This window comes from Lonchura striata, chromosome 11, assembly GCF_050655825.1.
Source record: "Lonchura striata isolate lonStrDom1 chromosome 11, ASM5065582v1, whole genome shotgun sequence".
NCBI classification, from domain to species: domain Eukaryota; kingdom Metazoa; phylum Chordata; class Aves; order Passeriformes; family Estrildidae; genus Lonchura; species Lonchura striata.
In genome coordinates, this window is record NC_140713.1 from 14,046,762 (window position 1) to 14,067,922 (window position 21,161).

Consider the following 21,161-nt stretch of genomic DNA (forward strand, 5'->3'; position numbering starts at 1 on the left):
ATGTTCAATGGAAGCAGAGAGAATATGTGAAAAAATGATAAATGGGAGAATCTAATTTTTTCTTCCTGCCAATCCAGCTTTATATAGAGATGATGCTTACACATGTCTTTCATAAACAAGGACATAGAGAAAAAATGAACTGACTGCACAAGTAATATGAAAAAATAATTATGCAAAGCAAAAAGGTTCATGAATTTCTCTGGGCTTCAAAACTTGAAAAGAGCTCAAAAGGTTCAATAAAATTGAAATAATAAATTGCAATACTATAGGGGAAGAAATTTCATTGTGCAGAAAAGAGAACAATTCATGTCTAGATTTATATTTAAATTAACTAGCTTTGTAATACAAAGTTACATTTACTCTCACATAGAGTCCTTATTTCAACCTGTGCAAGTCTGTCATGAAAAAAACCTTGGGTTTCATCAGTGATGAAGCAAACATAGTTATGAGTCTATTTTAAACACATTTCACACACACACTGCAGACATGAAGCCTCCAGAAAAATAAAATCCCACTGGATATCTTCATAAAAATCTACCTGGTTGTTTTCCACAAGGATTCTTATGAGTCATTATGAGCTTCTATGAACCTGACAGGGGGGTTTTTGTTTGCTGGGGTTTTTAAGTCAAACAGAACAGAATGTTCTCAGCAGCTCCTCCGTTAAGTGACAATACAACACCAGGGAAAAAAAATGATTAAATCAGACTTTCTTATCTTCAGTCGTACTGGAAAATTAGGGATTAAAATGAAGCCCAAAAAAAGTGCAAATAAAAAGGTGCCTCCTCTGTATAAAAATAATGTACATTATCAGAATAAAAATTTAATATAGGTTCCCTACACTGTGCTCTACAAAGAACTGAAACTACAGCCAAAAACAGTAAATAGAATTCAAGACAGCTGCTTCAAAGAATCCATTATTGGCCTGGGCACAGTAACACACAAAAGCAGAGCAATTACTATTATATAACCATTGAGAAATGGAAAAATTATTATTTTGGTCAGAAACAAGTAAAATTCTAATTTATTTAGAGAACACTGGCCGAGATCTTAAACAGAGTGAAAAGAAGCTAGATGCCTGCATTCCCCTGAATTTTAATAGCATTTAAGTTCCTTTGAGAAGTCAAAGCAACACTTTCAATTGGCTTGATCCTGATATGCAGAGACCATTCCCACTGCATTTAGTAAAAGTTGAGGGCAACCAGCATCTCTGCACACCTGACCAAGAAAACCCCAAACTATAAAGCTTCTGTTTCCTTTGTCATGGATTTAAAACAAAATCCCAGAAGTAACCTAACCCCCACCAAAAAAAGACCCCAAAAAACCCTAACAAAGCAAAACCCCAAATGAGTAAAGAAACAAAAAATCCCCAAACAATTGTACATTGTGAGGTTATCAAATACTGCACAAGCCAAAAATTAAAATATTGTCATTAATTGCTCATTAAGTACATGAAGCAATGTATGATATCACATATAGGTGGTGGAAAGTGTGTGAAATTTGATATCTACAGTGAAAGCTATTTGATTCCTGTTGATCCATATCTTTTAAAAAATGAGTAATGTGCCCTTCAGCTGGAAAACTTTGAGGTAGAAACTATCTTAGAGGGCTTAGAATTTGTTTGTGTCTCTAGCAATGAGGTGTGCTTGATTAAATGTTTTGTGCATGTTCATATACATAACCCTGACTAAGTGCATATTATAGTTTAAAGTAGGTGTTTAAAATTTTCTCCCCATGAGAGCCAGGGATCTCTGTATAATGTATTTAGCTATGAGAGCAGTAGGATAACATTACCTATGGTACAGTAGGATTCTATGTCCAAGCTATGCAGAAGTGGCAGGGTTATTTACCATCCCAAAAAAGTAAAAATGGAGTATGGAGTAATTTTATTTTCACATGGACTAGCATTCTGTTGTATATAACTGTCAATTGCTTTTAAATCCTAGAAGATACAATTAAGGGACATAAATCTACCACCTGCCACTCACACTAGGAGTTAACTCAACCATGATGCCATTATGGTTATGATACAATAATACTGCAAAAACAGAATTACTGCTAGGCTGCCTAACCTGAGCAGCGCCTGAATTTAAACAGTTGTCAAAGCACCTGGGTTTAAATACTGTCTGTGTGTTCTGAAGAGTTTTCTTAATTATTTACTCTATCTGAAAGAGTTCAAACTCCCAAATGAGCCTCTCTGTAATTCCCTCCCATCCAGCTGGATGCTGATCTCAGACTCCAAGTGAGATCAGCAGAACCTGTTTTTGCAGAGCATGCCATGGGAAGCTCCTGGTCCCTGGCAGATTCACTTGCAGCCATTTTTTCAGGACTAGAAGAATTTCATTCAAAGCACATCTTGGAGAAGGTTTAAATAGCTACAGTAGAAAGTCTTCAAAACCTTTTGAATTTCGAAATGCAGTGAAATAGTAACTGTTCTTCTAAGTCATAAGTTATGTCCATTTAGCATGATTCCTCTCACATAGAAAAGCTGGATTTCCAGAGGGAATACCAATATAATGTCCAAGCCAGACACCAGAACATGAGAGTCGAAATGAAAATCAATACAGAGTCATACAGATAAAGTATACCAAAAATAAAATTGTTTTTCACTGTAAATGTAATTTAAAAATCTAACATATTCAATATATTTGGTATTGATTATGTTAGCAGTATTTCTGAAGGCTAATAGATACAATGTACTGTTTGTACTAAAGTACAATACTGCTTTTGTTGTCCTAGCAACAGCCAGGAAAGAATGATCTCACAAATCAAATTCAATGGAATTGCAATGCTTTACAGAAAGAGACAACTAAATGATCTTAACAGAATATTTTTAAGTTGCCATCTTTATGAACTTTAATCTGCCCTTTCCAAACTGAGATCATTCTAAGGACTCGGTAGAATGGGTAGCATGAATCCCCATTTTAATGAAGAAAAAGTAGAATGAAGCTAAATTGCCAGACTGGAATGTTTTGCATATCTGTTCAATTTCCTTTGGCTACAGTTACCTATGGAGCAGACAATTCCCATCCTCTCCTGTCACCAGTGCATCGTGGAGGGGACTATTTCCATCAAGAGGTATGAAAGCAAATCCTAGGAGGCACTTTTATTTCTTTTTACTGCAGTCTCAAGCCAGCCCCATGGGAGGGGCAGAGAGGGGGACTGGACCTGTGAGACATTTCACAGAACACACAGCCCAGTGTGCTCATCCCCAGCCAGCCCTGCACCGTGGTTTCATGATGCTGCAACCTCCAAACATCCCCTGACCTCCATCACTTTGTGCTTTAGTGCAGAATCACAGTTCTCCCCTCAAGCCAGGTCCTACTGCAAGTACTGACTGGAGTAAAAGCATTTTCATTTACATCAGGTCTTAGAACATCTTTATTCTATGAGCATCTTCAACAGGAATCATCTAAGGACAAGAAAGTGAATAGGTAAATATATTTCAAGATCCATATGAAATTGGAATGAACCAGGGAACAAAAATAAATCATGGTAGGCCTTGAAGAAAATGGAAGGAATAGGTTTACCAGATTTATGGTAAACTGCACTTCCCTGTAGTCTCAAATATTTATGTTAGATTGTATCTGAGATCTGATCTAATCTAGAAATGGAAAAAAAATCATACTATTAACCCTTCTGAAAAAGATTTACTGTTCATTGGTCAGTTAAACCAGGAAATGTTCTTAGAAAATAACACTTGATTATGTGTTATGCTGCAGAATACCCAGAGTGAAATCAGATGTGGGAAAACAATGAGTATTCCTTTCAAAGCTGGTAATCATTTCTCATTTCTCCAATAGACTGTCTGTATGTAGAATTGCAACACCAGAATGATCAGTAAGGGTATAAATATATTTCAAAGTAAGTTCTGTTAATTACTTGAATATAATTCCACAAAAACCCCATAACAAAAACACACCACAAAACCAAACTGGATTTTTTGTAGCTTCTGCGTTGAAAGACCATTTAGAAAATTATACAAATCAAGGGTTTGAAATAGATTAATTTGGAGTACTAATTCCTCTGTTACTATCTCATATAATGATAATAAGTAGATTATACAGATTTTTATATATCATCATGAGGGAATATCAGCAACCTAATCAGAGAGTGAAAAAAAAATTAAAATATTGGAGTAGTACATATTCTACTTCCTGGAGAAGATACTAAATCAGATGTAGATATCCCTTCAGTAGATTTTTTTTTTAAATTGTTTAGTTTTGCTCTATCTTTACCACACAGAAATTAATAGTTTTGATTTTGGGGGCGGGGGGGGGGGAGGGTGGTTTAGTTTACTTTTGGGGTTGGTTCTTGCTTGTTTTTTTGTGGGTTTTTGTTTTGTTTTGTTTTTTTATTGGCCAATGTGAACCTTTTCCAAAATCCTCATGTTGAATTCATTTAGCTATTGCTTATATTATTTATCCTTGTCATATGAATTATCACTGTCATATACAGTATGTCTTTTTATGGTAGCAGTCTCCATTTATGATGCAAATTTCTTTCATTCTATTGTCTTGTATTGACAGCAGATTCCTTAATTATTTTTCTAAATAATGTAAATAATCATCGATTTTTATTTAAATTTAAAAGTAGAAGTATAATAAGTGAACAGTCACATAACCTGAAAAAAACTGGATTAAGAAATCTCTCAAGATGGGAGAAAGTGCTTTTCCTAGAAATCTTTTGTATTTTTTTAAACAATGAACTAAATCTGAATGTCCATGTGTGACTTCACCAGCCACACTGAAGCCTCAATGACACTGACCATGCAAGTACAGAATATAAATTTGTCCAGGCATGCTAGAAATTTGCAAGAAGGACACAGCGAGTCAGATGGTAAAATAGCAATGCTGTAGTTTGTCCAAAGTCACAGGATTGATCCATCAGCTATGAATTTTCACAAATACCAAGAAATTCAGCAGTAGCTATTTTAGTGCTAAAGTGCAAGACTCAAGGAGATGAAATAGATGATGATGAAAAAAAATTCTTTTGCCCATGAACAGTAATAGTAATTTAGTGTAACTCATATCCCTGGAGACAAACATCCCTGTGTAATGCAGAATACTTTCATCAAGCAAAATGGGACTTTATCTCAACCTAATCTCCAGGTCATGTCACCTCAGGGAAACCTCAGCTGAGCAATATTTTTGCTTTTCAGCTCCAGATTCAGCTTCCCATTAACATGGCAGGTAAAGACATACAAAAGAAAACAAAATGCTGAAATTTATTTGTAAAATATATATCCTACTCTTACACTAAGTAACATATATTTTCAGCTAGATTATGGCTTTAAACCTATGGATGTCATTTTGGAAATATAACAAATGTGACAGATATTCCTAATGTCTTGTTCACATAGGGAAGCTGTATGAATGTTGAAGAAACAATATAAAAATATTCTGTAAAGAAATGAAGCCAACTCTTCATTTGTAACCATCCCTATTCAATACAAAAGGGCCTCATTCTCACTTAGCTAGTAATGGGTTAGAGGTGACTTAAGTTTAAAAATAAACATCCACAAGGGAGATATACTGTAATTGTAGAGATTATTCACAATACCAATATTACTATGCAAGTACAATGAAAAATAAATCATTACAATTCCCCATTTAAGAAGCCAGCAGTACCTCTGGACATAAATGCACCTGAGTATTTGCTGGTCAGCAGCAGAGAACTATGGGGAGGGAGCACACCAGTTTGTGAAAAAGTCATTTCTGACTCCAAAGCTTTACTGGCTTGTACTTAGCAGCAGCTCTGTGATATTTCTGTAGAATTCCTCACCCTCACACGTTGTCTTTGTGTGTCACTAGTGGCAATTGGGTATTTGGCTTGAAGAAAGGAGACTGCAGCACACAAACTCATTTTAGCCCACTTACCCAGAAGGGAATGCGGGGGGGGGGGGGGGGAGGGAGAAATGTGAGAGCTTTAAAATAAACAAACAGAAAGCAGATGGCAATTCAAGGAGTATTCAAAATGAGAGAATTGCTGCAAGGTTGAAGTCAAAATAAGCTCATGTACAATGTTCCCTCCCTTACCCAAAGAGCAAGTCTTGCTTACTCCGGAGAAATAGAAGTAAATCCATCCCCACTTACCCCACAGAGCCACTGAGACCAAACAGACCCTTCAAAGGCTCAAGAGAAGACATGAGCCTCGAGATGTACCCCAGCAACTACATCTGCACTACTCAGAGAAAATACAAATTATTTGCAATGAAAGAACACAGGCCACACAGATTACTTTTTTTTTTTTTCCCTGCCGAAAACTTTGCAGTTTGGGAAGGCAATCAGTGCATTCACAGTGGAGAAGAAATATCCTGGCTGCAGATTTTGAAGTGAGGTGTATCCCCACAGGCACCAGCAAACCTTGTGCTGCCTTGCTATCACCCATATGTTCTCCTCTCACTTACTTCTGCACAGGCTGATAGTGGAATGCAAGGAGGAAACTGCTCAGCAGAGTATTAGCCCATATCCATCTAAAAAATGAAAGACTGTACAAGAGTTCAATTCTACAGGGCAACTCTTCCCCCAAATTCTTGTGATCCTGATCTAGCTGTCCTAGCTCACAGAAAGACTCACTGACCTCAAGAGAAAGCCTCAAGTCAACAGAGACATTCCCCACCCAATATTAGGCAACACTTAGATGATGAGCTACAACAGGAAAGTATTTATTGAAAGTCAATATGTATATTTGTAGCAGCTATTATGACAGGCATCTTAAGACACTGAATAGTAAAATTAGACACTTCAAATAATTTAAACCAATTAAATGGAGCACATTTAAAGCAATTAAAATACTCTGGTGAGTAAAAAGGTCATCAATCTCTCTTTAAATGCACCAAAGGAGAACCTAATGCTCAAAGTCAGAAAATCTGGAAAGTTTGAGGCACTTTTCCTCTCCACTTTGAGCATTTCTATCACAAACACCTAAATCAGACAGGAGCTCACACACTTGTCAGCAGGAGGAAGCACAGGATTTCACAACCTCCAACAGGATAAGGGGAATAAAGGGAGAAGATGCCTGGTTTGCCCATGTTAGCTCATGTCTGTCTGCCTCCTTGGTTTGGTTTATCTACAGCATTATATCACCTGAAAAAAACACTGTGTGGTACACTTCAATAGGGAGTTTGGCTTGACTCAATATATTGTATTCATCCTCTCCACAAGACAGTGAAAACATGATTGTCCACTGACAGTTGTCACTTTTAAGTCTCAGTTATTTATTATGTCTCACAGTTATTCTTGGTTAAGAAGGAAAAATATCAAGAAAGACATAAAAAATTGACACTGAACTAATTTCAAATCTAGAAAAAAGAGAAACAGCTGCTCTTGGTTTGGTCTGGCATATTCTCTACCACTGGCAGCTGCTGAACCTGCTGAGCTGCTTTGCTCAGCAAAACCAGGATACAAACATAATAGAACAGAAATAGGTTCACAGAAGTGAAACAATCAGACTCACTGGAATGCTCAAATCTCGTCCAAGCACAAACTAAGCCAACACAGAGAGACAGTTGGGGAAAAAGAATGCAAAGCAGCATAACTTGGAAAGGTGCATAAGGACAAAGGCAACAGGAATTTAATAGATCAAAAGATCCTGCCCCCAAGTCTGGTGTTGCATACAATGAAGATGTTCCCATGATGCAATGGCTAATGCAGCTTCATAACCCCCCAGATGCCTTTTATCCATTCTATGTCTTGAGCAACTGGGACAACCTGGCAGTGTCAGCAAGTCAGAGAATGGAATTTGTCTCTTTCATAGCTTACACTGTAAAATATATTTCTGATGCAGCTGTGATTTGAAAGTGATCTGCTCCTTGCTTTAGCCATCAAGTCCACTGTACATAAAGGAGAGCTTTTGCTCTCATTTTTCATTTTCAGGAAGAGAATGTTATTTAAGCTGGAGATGAGTAATGTTGAAACAGTAATGTTTATATGTTGCATAAATATGCAAATAAAGTAACAGAAAGAACAGTATTTCAGCTTGTGCTATACAATATATGATTTGTTAATTTGTATTCTTGTTTTTTCATACAAACCCTCTGTGGTTGTCTGGAATGCAGACGGCAAGCTGCTAATCCCACTAGTAGAGTGCCTATTATGACCACAAATGTAAGCACAAAAATGGTATCTAAATAAACCAATGTACAGCACATTTCACATTGATTTCAGCCACCAAGGCCTGTAATATACTTACATTTTAAGGCAGTTTAAGTCCTAGTGCTGACCTATTTATGCAATTAGTTCAAATAGTACAGTCATGAGTTTTATCCAAAACTTAACTGAGAATTCCTAGAATGCCATCTCTGTCTATACAAAATTGGGCAATATGCATGCAATGGAGAGGGATGAATGATGATTCTTTCTTAGGAGTATGTGTGCACATATGCTGTGTGTTGGGGAGACAGACTGAGTACAGAAAACTGTCACAACAAGCAGAAACTACAATGTAATATGCTATTGATCAAGGAGATTTAAATACCAAAACAAGAATAAAAGTCACAGTGCAAAATGCTAGGGCCCAAAACAATTTAGGACATACTAATGAATATGGACAGATAGAGAGATCCTTCCACTGATATTGTTTCATCCCAGCATCACAATCAAAGAAAATAGACTGAGATCCCCAGATCAGTACCACAGGAGCCAACTAGACTATATAAATATGCATAAAAGATGAGAAAATGGAGTACTACACAATGACATTCTGGCAGCACTCAATGCTTACCTAGCAGTTTGCAGATTTTAATATTTGCTCTAATGAAGAAATAAATAATTAAGTCAATGTTCAAATTGTTTAGAGACCTATAGCAATGATCCTTATGGATCCCTTCCCAGCTGAGATATTCTATGATTTTATGATCTGACCGCACCTGATCAAAATGCAATGTATTGCTGGATGGTTGACAAACAAACCAACATAATTCAAGAACAGAAGCAAACCCTGCTTTTGCTCACATTAAAAGGCAATACTTTCAAGAAAGAGGAACATCAAGTATTTCAGGAAAGTGTATACAATAGCATCAGTTAAAAACAAAATCCATAATATTTTATAGCAATTGGTCAGTGTGCAATTGCTCCCGATCTGAGAGTTTTTAGCAGACAAAACTCCACAGGTTTCTGTGACAGTGCTTGCTTTAATCAAACAAGACTAGAGTAGGAATTAATCATTTTTTCTTACCCTCACTTCTTTGACACAGCATAACTGACTTGCCTTCAGTAGAGATGTTCCTGATTTTACATCAGCTGTCAAAAGATGGAAGAGGGGTTGAATGCAGTTGAGTGAATTCTGGAACAGATGGATTTAAGAAAGCCTTAACTCACCACCCATTCAGCCTATATCATCAACCACTATCAACTATGATCTCATCAGCACTTGACACCACTAATATATCATGAAGGACAAAATGATGCATGTATTCACAGGTATTGCAGGCTGTATTTTCTATCTGGCTGATTTTAGAGAATCATGAGAATTGATGCAGATAGAGTTATTCTCTCACTGGATTTTAAAGTTCTTAAGTAAAATCAGGGTCATTGCAGGGAAAAATGGCAAAAAAATTGTGGCACTTCTTTACCCTTTATCCTTTTAGCAAAAAGCTAAAATTCTTCAAAAACAAACATAATTTAAAATGTATAGTATTAACAAACAGTGAAGAACCTTCTCCTTCAGCTGTACTATGGCCAAACCGAATCAGCAGAACAAAATAACATATTGGGGAGTACAGAACATAGTTCACTCTGTCTACAGGACAAACTAAAATAAATATAAACTTAAGAAAACTTTCCATTGTGATTTAACTCTTATGGTGAGTGGTTTCTGTAACAGAGTATTATTCTGTGATACTATGGGTATGCCAGCACTTCACAAGGGACAGCAAATATCTTTATTTTTACTACAGACAAGGAAACAAAATAAGTTACTTTCCCAAGAAAAATGGCAAATCCAAGTCTACAGTGCCCAGCCCTCTCCACCACGTTCCACCTATCTTGCCATGATAAAATTGAAAATGCTTTTCATGAGAAAAAATAATTTCTAACTGCAGCCCGGCTGATATGGCTGTATCAAGTGCAGATGTTCATTTGGCTGTTTCAAGCATCAGTCTTTACTTCTGCACACTCATGTTATGAAGAAATTGCCATATTTATTTCATTCTTCCTACCCAGGAAAAGTGAATTGGAGGAACACTGGTTCCACCTCCCAGCACTACTGTTTTATACTGTGAGAATGGGGGAGCCAAGCAATTTCATATTAATAAAAATAACATGAAAATTATGTTTCCAAGAAGGAGGCACACACATCTCCAAAAGACTCAAGGAAAACCGCTCCTGGAGCATATTCTAATTCCAAGACACTTTTTCTTTTTCTTCTCATAGGATCAATGACTGAATCCCACCAACCTTAATAAGAGGTTTGGACCTCAGTAAATTAGAAAAATGCGCTAAAGCACAGCCTTTCACCTTCAGAAACATACTTGTTGTGCATCTTTTCATATCTGCCTCTCTCATTTCATGTCAATGGGAAAGAAAAAAGAGAGGTGAGGGAAAAGAGACTTTAGGCTGTAGAGAACATGGGTGATTATTGCCCTCATTAAACAAAACAGTAAAATATTAATGACCTTTAGAGAAAGCCATAAAATATCAAATCTTGCTCTTTTAGTTACTATGTAAAAAAATCTCTATACAGCATTGTCCATTTTTTGTGGTAACACATTAAATTGTAATCAGCTCCTAGTGAAACCAGCCTCCACTGAACAACCTCTGGAAAAATCCATAGAACAGATTTATTCTTTTCATTTCTCTTAATTAACTTGGCCCCCATCAGGGAAAGTTCCTCTACAGTTCTCTTGACTTCTGAGGTGACGCAGGCGCTCAGAGCCGGGCTGGTGCCTGCACAGCCAACGAACAGCCTGAACTCCTCACTTCCCTTCTCTTTATGCACACAAAGCTGCTGTGCAGCTGGCCTAGAACAACTCCAACAAGGTCCAACCTCCACTAAAAGCAAGTGCACTCCCTGGAGTAAAAGTGTTTTAATTTTTCCCAGAATCTAGTTTTTTATTTGAGGAACCACACTTTTCCCTTTCATCCAATTGTTCTTCCTAGCAGTTTGCTCTGTGATTAGGGCAGTCTGGTCAATACAGGTTTCCTAGGCTAAGAAAAGAGAAGAAAACTCTATTAGTGCTATAAGAGTCAAGGATACCTACACTGTTCATGTATTTCTCAAAACCAATATTTCTCTTGAAGCTATAATTTTCAGATGGAGTTATCGTCCTGGCTTCCTCTGACTAATTACACAGGAGAGAAATATTTGCTTTTTTCCCTTGCAGCTTTTGTATTCTGACAAGGGCTAGCATTTCTGGAAGCAAAATTCAGCCTAAATAAATCTTATTCCACAGGAATTTAGGATTGTCTTCTTAAAGTATCTGAAATATTGTTGAGCAAAACACTCCCTTGACTGGCTGCTCCATATTTTTGTAGGAACTACTGACATTGCATGCAACCCATTAGTCTAAGTTTTTGGTACAACAGTAGATAAAGAAACAAATTTTGGTTAGTGTCAATCAATCAATCTATCATACAATATTTTCAGTAAAACTACATGCCAAATTCCCAACATTCTAATGAAAGATGTTAATAAATGATGACCTGTCAGCTTGATTGTATACTGGAGCCTTTATAGAAAGTGACTGCTTTGTAGCCCCTCTGTAGATAAAGGGCAAAATCTCCAGAGATAAAATTGACATTAAAGTGCAAAATTAATCCAGGAGAAAAGATCCAGAATGCAAAAAGCACACAGAAAGGAAAAAAAAAAAAAAACCCAAGCAAACATTAAACAGAACAAAACAAAATGAAGTCATGTTTATTTTCAAGGAAAATAGGACCAAGTTTAAAAGATTTTTCAATTTACATTTGTGAAATTAATTAAGAAACATCAATGTAATGACTATTTTGGGGACACTTGATTTTGGAATGGTCAGCTGGTCTATGCACATGCCAGTGATTGATTGATCTGTATTTTTCCATTTGTACAAGGAATAGCTAAAAGACTATTTTTTTTTAATGTACATGCAGGCATTTTACACTTACAACTTTTAATTTTCTTACCATGATGCTTCATATAACTTTATACAGATATATTCTTTGTTTGAGGAACAAGCTAGTAATTCATTTGCATACTATATTGATTAATTTTAATTAGCATGGAATACATTAGGGGTGCCTGCAATATATTTTTCTATTTCAGTAGTTCCTTATAAGTAGTGATGTTACAATAAAACTCCAGTTTATCAACATCTAGAAACCAGTTAAAGTACAGCTCACTAGAGATCATCTTTCCATTGTGAGCCTGAAACCTGTGATTAGCAGACACATTCTGCAAAGAAAACATTGAGAAATGTGATTTTATTGCACCTACAATTTCCTTTCTTCAACTGTGTGTTATTTTTAATTTCACTTCCTAAAAAATTAGGATAGGAGTCTAACTTATGTATTCTCTGCACAGAATGAAGCAGAGTATTATAGAATGCATTTGCCAAAATAATAAATCATGATTGACAAAAAGAAATTTGTTAATACAATGGTTTGAGTCAGTTGACAGAATTTTTTGTCAACAGAATAGATAAAGGGATTCAAAAATGAAATTTTCAGATGAAACAGCTTTGATGTTTCTGATGAAAAGTATTCTGTTGACAGAATGATCAGAGGGGAAAAAATGCATTTTCTCAACACAAGGGTTTTAGCTCTTTGACAAAATATATTTCATCCCCAGATGTTTTGCCTGAGTTGTCAATTATTCCCCATGTCTGCCATTAACCAATCACTTTGCTGTCAACTGAAAGATTTCTTTAGCAGCAGCCCTGTGAAAGCAACTGGAGGTATTACAAATACGACTGCAATTAATCCCACTAAATCATTTGTTAGGATGTTGTACCTAGCCCCATTCTCACCAAAAGCCAACTGAGTTGAAGACATAAGTTGGATTCTGGGTTGGGTCTTTTTTTTTCTTCCTTTTTAGCTTTTATTTAGATACAATATATATTACAATTTCTATTCTTTATGCCTTGGAAGACAGTTTTATGAGAGCTGCCTTTCTGTTAAGGTGTCTGTTCCATAAAGATATACATATATGGTGAGGAAAAGGACCAGCTTGTGCTCCTGGAACCCTCAAGCAAGAGATAATGTGAAAATTGGAATAACTAGAGGAAGTCACCTCCTCCTCCTCTGTAAAGGAAGTCACACACTTTCTCTGAAGTAGCTGCTGTAGGCAGCTGTGTAGATCTATGAGTAAATAGTAGGAGGTGGGAAATAAATTTTTCTACATTGCTCATCTCCCCCTTGCACACAGGAGGAAGAGTAGCCCTGAGTTATAAGCTTAAACTAACCAAGTACATGAAGTGAGTAAAAGGAGGAGAAACAAGCTTTTTCTTTTTCTTTTTTAGAAGTTTAGTGACATGACAGTCTTTTTGGCTAATATATGTGCCTTTTGTTCTTCTATGAGTTTGTTAAGATGGTGCCACCACATGTAGAGATGCATTCTGCAGCCAGATCCCAGTCTGGCTTGCTTGAGCTCACCAGCAAGTGTCCACACAGATTATTTCCATCAAATATCAGCATATAATTCCCCAAGGTCACTCAGGATAGAGAGTTTTGTCATGCAAGTCCTACACCTGCAGCAGAGAGTAATCCAGCAAGGAAGAATGTGGATTATTTTCTTCCCCGAGAACTGTCTTTATTTGAAAAATTGAAGGCGGATGGTAACAATAGCAAAATGCCAATTATCCACCTGACTATGAAGTTACTGTTGGGAGGAACAGTAGAAAGATGAAAATAAATACATCTGCCACAGAAGAAACAGTCACACCACTGTCAAAAAGTAGGGCATGACTCCAGCTGGGTGTTGCACAAGCCAAAACTTCTGAGTGCACATAGTAAGATCACAGAATGAAGGAAAGCACAATCTGTGGGAAAACACTGAACAGACCATGACAGACTCGATGGAATCTGAAACAGACCTTTAGCAGGAGGAGCAGGTAAAAGTCCTTCAGACCCCTTAATTCACCAACCTCTCCCCACTACACTTGCATCAAATTTGACTTAGCCAGATCTGTCACCCACCTGACATAGGGTTTGGTTTTGGGTTTTTTTTATGAAGTGGTAACCAAGATTTTTGGCACCAGAAAAACAAAACAGAATTTCAAAAAGCATCCTCTCCCCCCAATGCCCACCTCACCCAGAAAAAAAAAAAAAAGAAAAAAAGAAAAAAAAAAACCCACAGAAAAAACAATCAACTATAAACTACTTTCAAGAGATTATGCTTTTGTGTTTCCCAATGTTTGAAGAGTAATCTAAGACCTTCTTTTAGGATACTGTATCTTATCTCACAGCTTTGTGCAAGGATGAATCATGGCTTACTTTAGAGAAACTGCACCTGTTAAATAAGCCTTTAAAGATCTTGCTGAAACCTGAATAAAGAAAAGTAATGAACAAGGTAAGGAGAAAAAAGCTCTCAGACTTCATGGTGGAAATAGGCAGAACTGTGCAACACTTGTCAAGTGCTGTGTAGCATGGCTGCAGCAAACTAAAACCTACCTCTAAATAGTAATTATTAATAATAGCACACACTGCCAACTTAGCTAATACAGGTTCCTGGAGCCCTCTTGATTCTGGGTTAGCCTCCCTCTTTTTAATAGCCAGTACTTGTATGTTCCTAGGAAAAGGTTTATCAGAATCTTGGGAGCACTACATATTTCACTTCAAATACTTTGCCCAGTTTATTATGTTTCTTTTTCTAAAAGAACTTCTTGCTTTATTGTCACTGTCATTACAGGGCTTCATTGCATTCCCACTAGCTTCAGGGTAAAGAACTATTGCTCTATGCAAAGGATAGCTACAAAAGCAAAATTGCTCCCTACACAATAACTACATAAATCTAATTATCTGCTAGGATAGCCCTCTCTTATAATCCAAGTCCTCATGGATAATTAAAGAGAGGTTAACATGGGCTTTTTTCCTCTTATTTCCTCTTCATCCAGAATTATTCTTTCCCTGGTCACTTGAATAGTAGAGGTTAATTTGTATCACCACAGCCAGTCAGTAGTGAATCCAGCACTCCTAAGTCACCTTTTTAGCATCAAGCAGGAAGAACATTTTTTCTAAATATTTCTTGATATAAAACTTCCTAGATAAACATCAAAGCTGTTTATAGCAAAGTTATTGCACCTGTACATTCTAATTGGCTAGGGAGGCACATCTTCCTAATTGGTATTTGCTGACTTTCAAACAGATGACTTTTCAGTGCAATGAATCTGGGAATTCACACTAAACCCACAAACTTTCCATGAGGTTAAATATAGACAGAAGTGATTAGCTAGTTGGGCTCAGGCCTTGTGGATGTAGAGAAATGTATTTGTAACATGACTAAACCAGTCCTTATTGTTTCCATCTGTACCCCAGCAACTACATCTGCACTACTCAGAGAAAATACAAATTATTTGCAATGAAAGAACACAGGCCACACAGATTACTTATTTTTCCTTGCCCAGAAATTTGCAGTTTGGGAAGGCAATCAGTGCATTCACAGTGGAGAAGAAATATCCTGGCTGCAGATTTTGAAGTGAGGTGTATAAACACTGATTGATCCCACTGAGAGCCCCAGTCAGAGCTGTGAAGGGGCAGTGTCCAGACCTCACTTCAATTAAGTTTCTGAAGAAGAACACAATGTTTTAAACTGAAAGACCACATTTTATTAGAGTGGAATGAATTTTTGGAAATTTAGTCAATGCCTTGATTCATCTGAAAAATAAATCATAACTCTAAATTTTCAGATTTACCCAACATTCTTAGAATCAACAACACAACATCACACTTTCGAAACACCTCTTGCTGAACTGGCTTTATTCTTGATGAATTCAATTAAATCAGACTAATTTTACTCCATTAGGATTCCAATAATGACTCCTTTGGAAAAAAAAAAACCAAACAAACAAAACAAACACCTTTAAATGATGTTTCAAATATAATTGGTTCATAATTTGTGTGTTCTCTTTCCTCATTTTCCCTAATAGTGCAAAAGTCAGCTATGTCATTTATGAAACTATAAGCTTGATGTTCCTGACAACTCCAGTGGTAAATATGAAATATACAACAACAATTTTGTATGTTAGAAATAAATAGCCATCTGTTTCATAATGATTTGGTGAGGAAAAAACATCAGAACTTTCAGATTATGACCTCTTATATTTTAACAGCAGTAGAAATATCTTCCCTTTCTACTAAAGCAAAACTCTGCCATTACATTTAATGAACAAGGCACACAACCAGAACAAAATAAAGATGACAAAAAACCCACAAGATGCCAGCTATCCCTCATGTTGTCTGTGCCTTGGTCATCTTACCAAGCCTCAGAGTACAAATGCACAGAATATCTCTGCAGTATTTCTTATGCACTGGCATTTTGGGTAGCTCTTCCCTAGCACTTCAGACAACTATTCACTTCAAAGAAATTATTTCTGAAATTCAATCACATAAGAGATATGTTAATACCTAATTAGTTGACACCTTGTGTGTCATGTAATGTAGCTACACCACTCAACATCAGGATAAAGCAAACTTATCTCAATGAACACATTTGCATTTTACAGTATGACACATTACCTTGTGATATAAACAGACAAATGGGATAACACAGGAGACATTCATTATTACAAAGTGCCTAATGATGGACATGTATATTTAAAGAAAACTCTCTGGCAACCAATCAGTAGCCATTAAGCAATCTCATTTGTGTTAAGTAGGTCACAGCTTCCACTGCAGATAATCTTCAATCCATTCAACACAAGAGAAAAATATATCACTGAGCAAGTTCCCAATCTAAAATTGCATTCTCCTGTGGTGCACTGTACCTGTGGTGCACTGACTGCAAACCTTTCTAAACACACCAAGTCTCTGTCACTCCACAAGAACAACCTAATAAACAAATGGAATGAAATGGCTAGTAAATGAATAATAAATGTTCCATGGCTTTTTCTATGGCTGTAAATGAAAATCAGGGTGGCAACATTCCACTAATTAATACATATTTATTTTTTTAATTCCAAGAGATAAGGAGGAGGGGTGACAAAGTGGAGGAAAAGAAAAAGAGAAATAGAATGATCAGGAAGGATACAGACAAAAATATCCAGAATGACTTAGTTCATATGGTTGTATTACACTTTACTTTTAATGGAAAAAAAATCTGATCTCCTAGTCTTGCCTGACATCAGTGCTGTGGGAATAGCAGAGCTTACTTAGATAAAAATTTATAACATTTCCTTGGTCTTGCATAGAGCTTCACAGAGGAATCACCATTCTCACTTTACAGAGAGCTGCAGACAGGATACATTTCTTTAAAGATCTAGAGAAAGCCTAGAACTCAACTGTGTAAGTTCCCAAATAGACTGTGGTCAATGTTGCCCCATGCTATCTCTGCACTCATCAAATTCCTGCTCCACATTGTGCTTTTCATGCACTTGGCCTTTCTTGCTTTTATCACACAGATGGTGAGATTTGCAACCGATAAAGAACACATCAGATTACAGAACTGAACAGCATTTTCTAATGGTGCAGTCAACATAAAACAGAACTGAACCCACCAGAAAACATCTCTCCCAGCATCTCTGTGTTCTATAAAGGCAAATATCTCTGCTCATGCTCAAATCAATGACTTAAGGTACTAATAGATATCTGCAGGTCATGTTATAGTTTCAGCTTTTGTTTCATAAAATAAAGGACACATTGTGCAAGTTAGTTTTATGTAGCTACAGGACAAGATATGTACATATTTAAGCCTCTAGCCACAAAGTTTGGACTAAGTAAACTGGAAGTAGTTAAATGTTTAAGGAGCATTTTGTGGGAAGGACTGAGGAGAAGGGACGCAAAAATAATTTATCTGAGAGCCAGGAGTGCCTGAAATTCTTCCTGTTTGACTCAAATTAGGACATGGATGTGCCACGATTTTCATAATAAGGGGTGTGAAACTTATGTTACCAATAAGAAAGGATGATGTTTTCATTACAATTAATTTCTCCTGTTCAGAGACCATCAGTGAGAATCTTTAGCAAGCTGACCCTGGTGCCAAGCACAGCTTGCAAGACCTGTTTTCTCTGGGACTATGAAAAAGAACCAATATGTGAAGGGTAGAAAGCCAAGAAGGTAATTCAAATGGGACTTGATCCATCTTTTACAAGCATGCTGAGTGCCCACCACAAGGCAGGACAAACACATCATGGGATGGGTGCACAGCTGGGTCAGGCACAAAGTGAACGGGGTGACAGTGACCTGACACTATTGGGGTTCTGCTGCTGACTCTCTCCTGGGCATTGAGGCCCTACAGAGAGATCTCGACAGATTAGAGGACTGAGCAATCACCAACTGCAGGAAGTGCAATGAGAGAAAGTGCTGGATTCTGCACCTGGGATGGGGCAAACCCAGATCTATGGACAGACTGGGAAGGAGATGCTGGAAAGAAGTGCCAGGGAAAGGGACCTGGGAGTACCGGTTGATGGCCAGGAGAATGTGAGTCAGCAGTGCCCTGGCAGCCAGGAGGGACATCCATGTCCTGTGGGCAGCAACAACAGCATGGCCAGCAGGGCAAGGGAGGGGATTGTCCCGCTCTGCTCTGAGCTGGGACAGCCTCACCTCAAGTGTTGGGGGCAGTTTGGGGCACCACAGTATAGGAAAGGTCTTATGCTAGGAAAGAAATTCCAAAGGAGGACATGAGGATGGCAAGGAGCCTTGAGGAGAAGCCGTGTGAGGAGCAGCAGAGGGTTCTTGGTGTGTTCAGCCTGGAGCAGAGACTGAGGGCAGAGCTCAGGGCAGGTGCAGCTGCCTCGAGAGGGGACAGGAGGGGCAGGCGCTGATCTCTGCTCCGTGTGACAGTGACAGGAGCCTGGGAATGGCCCGGAGCTGCCTCAGGGAGGTTCAGGTTGGATGTCAGGAAAAGTTCCTCACCAGAGGGTGGCTGGGCACTGCCAGGCTCCCCGGGGCACTGGGCACAGCACCAGCCCAACAGAGCTCAGGAAATGTTTGGCCAATGCTCTCAGGCACAGAGTTTGTCTTTTGGGGATGATCCTGTGCAGGGCTGTGAGCTGGACTCGATGATCTTAGTGGGTCCTTTCCAGCTCAGCATATTTTGTGGCTCTGTGATCACTAGGATTAAAGGTCTTCAAAATGGATAAACTACTATAATTTCAAGTACTCAACATATATCAGGTAATTGAATTGAAACTCTCAGGTTAATGAAGGAGTAGATTTCTAGATGCTTTGTACATTTTAGTATATTAACAAGAATTTTTAAATTACTCACATATAAAACTTCAACAAACAGAGATAGAAAGCTTACAGGACCAAAAATTTACATGAAAATACATGACTACTTCCCATAATCAGCAAAATTATGAACAAATTTATTCAGATGAACCATTTTCATTCAAAATGACATTCCACTAAGTATACAGGGAGACGATCTTTGAACACCATTTGGAATAAATTCTATTCAAATAAGTATTTGAACTGAATATAAAAGTAACTATGTATAACCAGCTGCAAACTGAATATTAACTTAGTGCTTAATACAGCACACATTTTTAGAAAGGGTTCAATTTTTTTCCCCATGGTTGCATGTTCTATCTCCTTTTAAAAATATTGCCAAAAGACTGGAGTCTGATTGTGCTCTTACAGCTACTGAAATGTGAACCCTCCTCACACATGTAGTCTCATTTAAGTCAGAATCTGTCCTGTGGTCTTTAAAAATTCATAGATATGCACAATCAAGACAAATTCTAGCCCTAGGGTTTGCAACCCTAGTGGCATCAAAGGCATTAATATGCTTTTTTCATTCTGATATTAAATATGAAAGTGGTTTTATATTTCTTCAGTTGGATTGATCATACATTTCAGAACAAGAACACCCATGAGAAGACATCATAAGTACTGTAAGAGATTACAATTAATATAAAGATTCATTTTCACCTTCAGGATTGTTTAGCTCATACAATTGGGGAGGATAGATATGCACTGTTAAAACCTCGGTAAGCACAGTTGCCAACATTTTCAGGTGGTCATGGTACTAAAGCGTTCACCACCAGCAATGGGGCAAGGGAGTAGGAAAGAAAGAGAAAGGATTCTTAGATTGCCATGGCCATTTTAACTCCTGAATTTTACAGACAGAGCCATCAATTTCTGAACATAATCCATCTGCCTGAGAGGAAAGACAATCTCCTCTCCAGCCAAGTTACATGGACAATTGGCATAGGCTCTCCTTCATGACCCAGAACATCTACATATCTTTGCTGGAATCAACACAAGTGCTTACATTTCTCCCAAACCCTGTCGCTCACAGGATTTTTGACTGCTTTGTTTTGTCTTTCTGAAGCCAAATTCTATCTCTCTCTTCAACAAAAACATTTCTAAATACAAATAGTGCAAGTTAGCATTTGTTCCCCAAGCACTTACATTATTACAAACTTATCAGTTGAACATAAAGAAATTTAAAATATAATTATAAAATATCTTCTACTCATTTTTAAAGAGCAGTAGGAAACATATTCACAGCCAAAGAGAATCTTTTTTCAAAAGGAAAATATTATATAGAGAAGGCATTATCTTTTCTGATCTCCAAAATAATCAAAACTGGAAACAGATTCTGTTTCAAGTCATGAGCTATTTCACATTGATCAGAGATTGCTTTCTGCATTTCACAAAAAACCCTAAAGGATGTCCAAATACCAGACCACTAAGTAAAAGATGCATTTTAAGTTTCCTTCTGCTAGTAAAGAGGCAACCTTGCATCTACTTTTTTAAAGCTCTTTTTTGTTCTAAATAAAAGTAGGACAAGAATTCTAGAGCTTCACAGTCCTCCAGTTTCATTGATGTTGAGTCACACATCAAAAGGTAAAAACAATTCTCATTCCTTAAAATTCTTCCACAATTACATCCCCTAAACATTGTGTGCACAAAGACTTTCCCTTGTGACTATTTGACTCATCAGACAGAAGCTACATTTTCAAAGCAGGGTATGATTCATTCACTAAGCTTATTATAATAATATTTCATGACGTTTCACCAAGACACCTAATAGTGTAAAAAGAAACCCCAACTGCAACCACTATACAAGTTTTAACACTTCCATTA

The 21,161-nt window shown here is 37.3% G+C and overlaps 1 protein-coding gene across 1 annotated transcript in view; it reads right to left on the reverse strand.

Moving 5' to 3' along the window:
* LOC116184054 (uncharacterized) overlaps positions 1-19,825 on the reverse strand; it is a 167,056-nt gene extending 147,231 nt beyond the window's left edge. The window contains exon 1 of the transcript XR_004148785.3: positions 9,175-19,825. The gene's annotated coding sequence lies outside the window, so the exon portion shown is untranslated. The remainder of the gene's footprint in view (positions 1-9,174) is intronic.
* Positions 19,826-21,161: the final 1,336 nt, after the last annotated feature.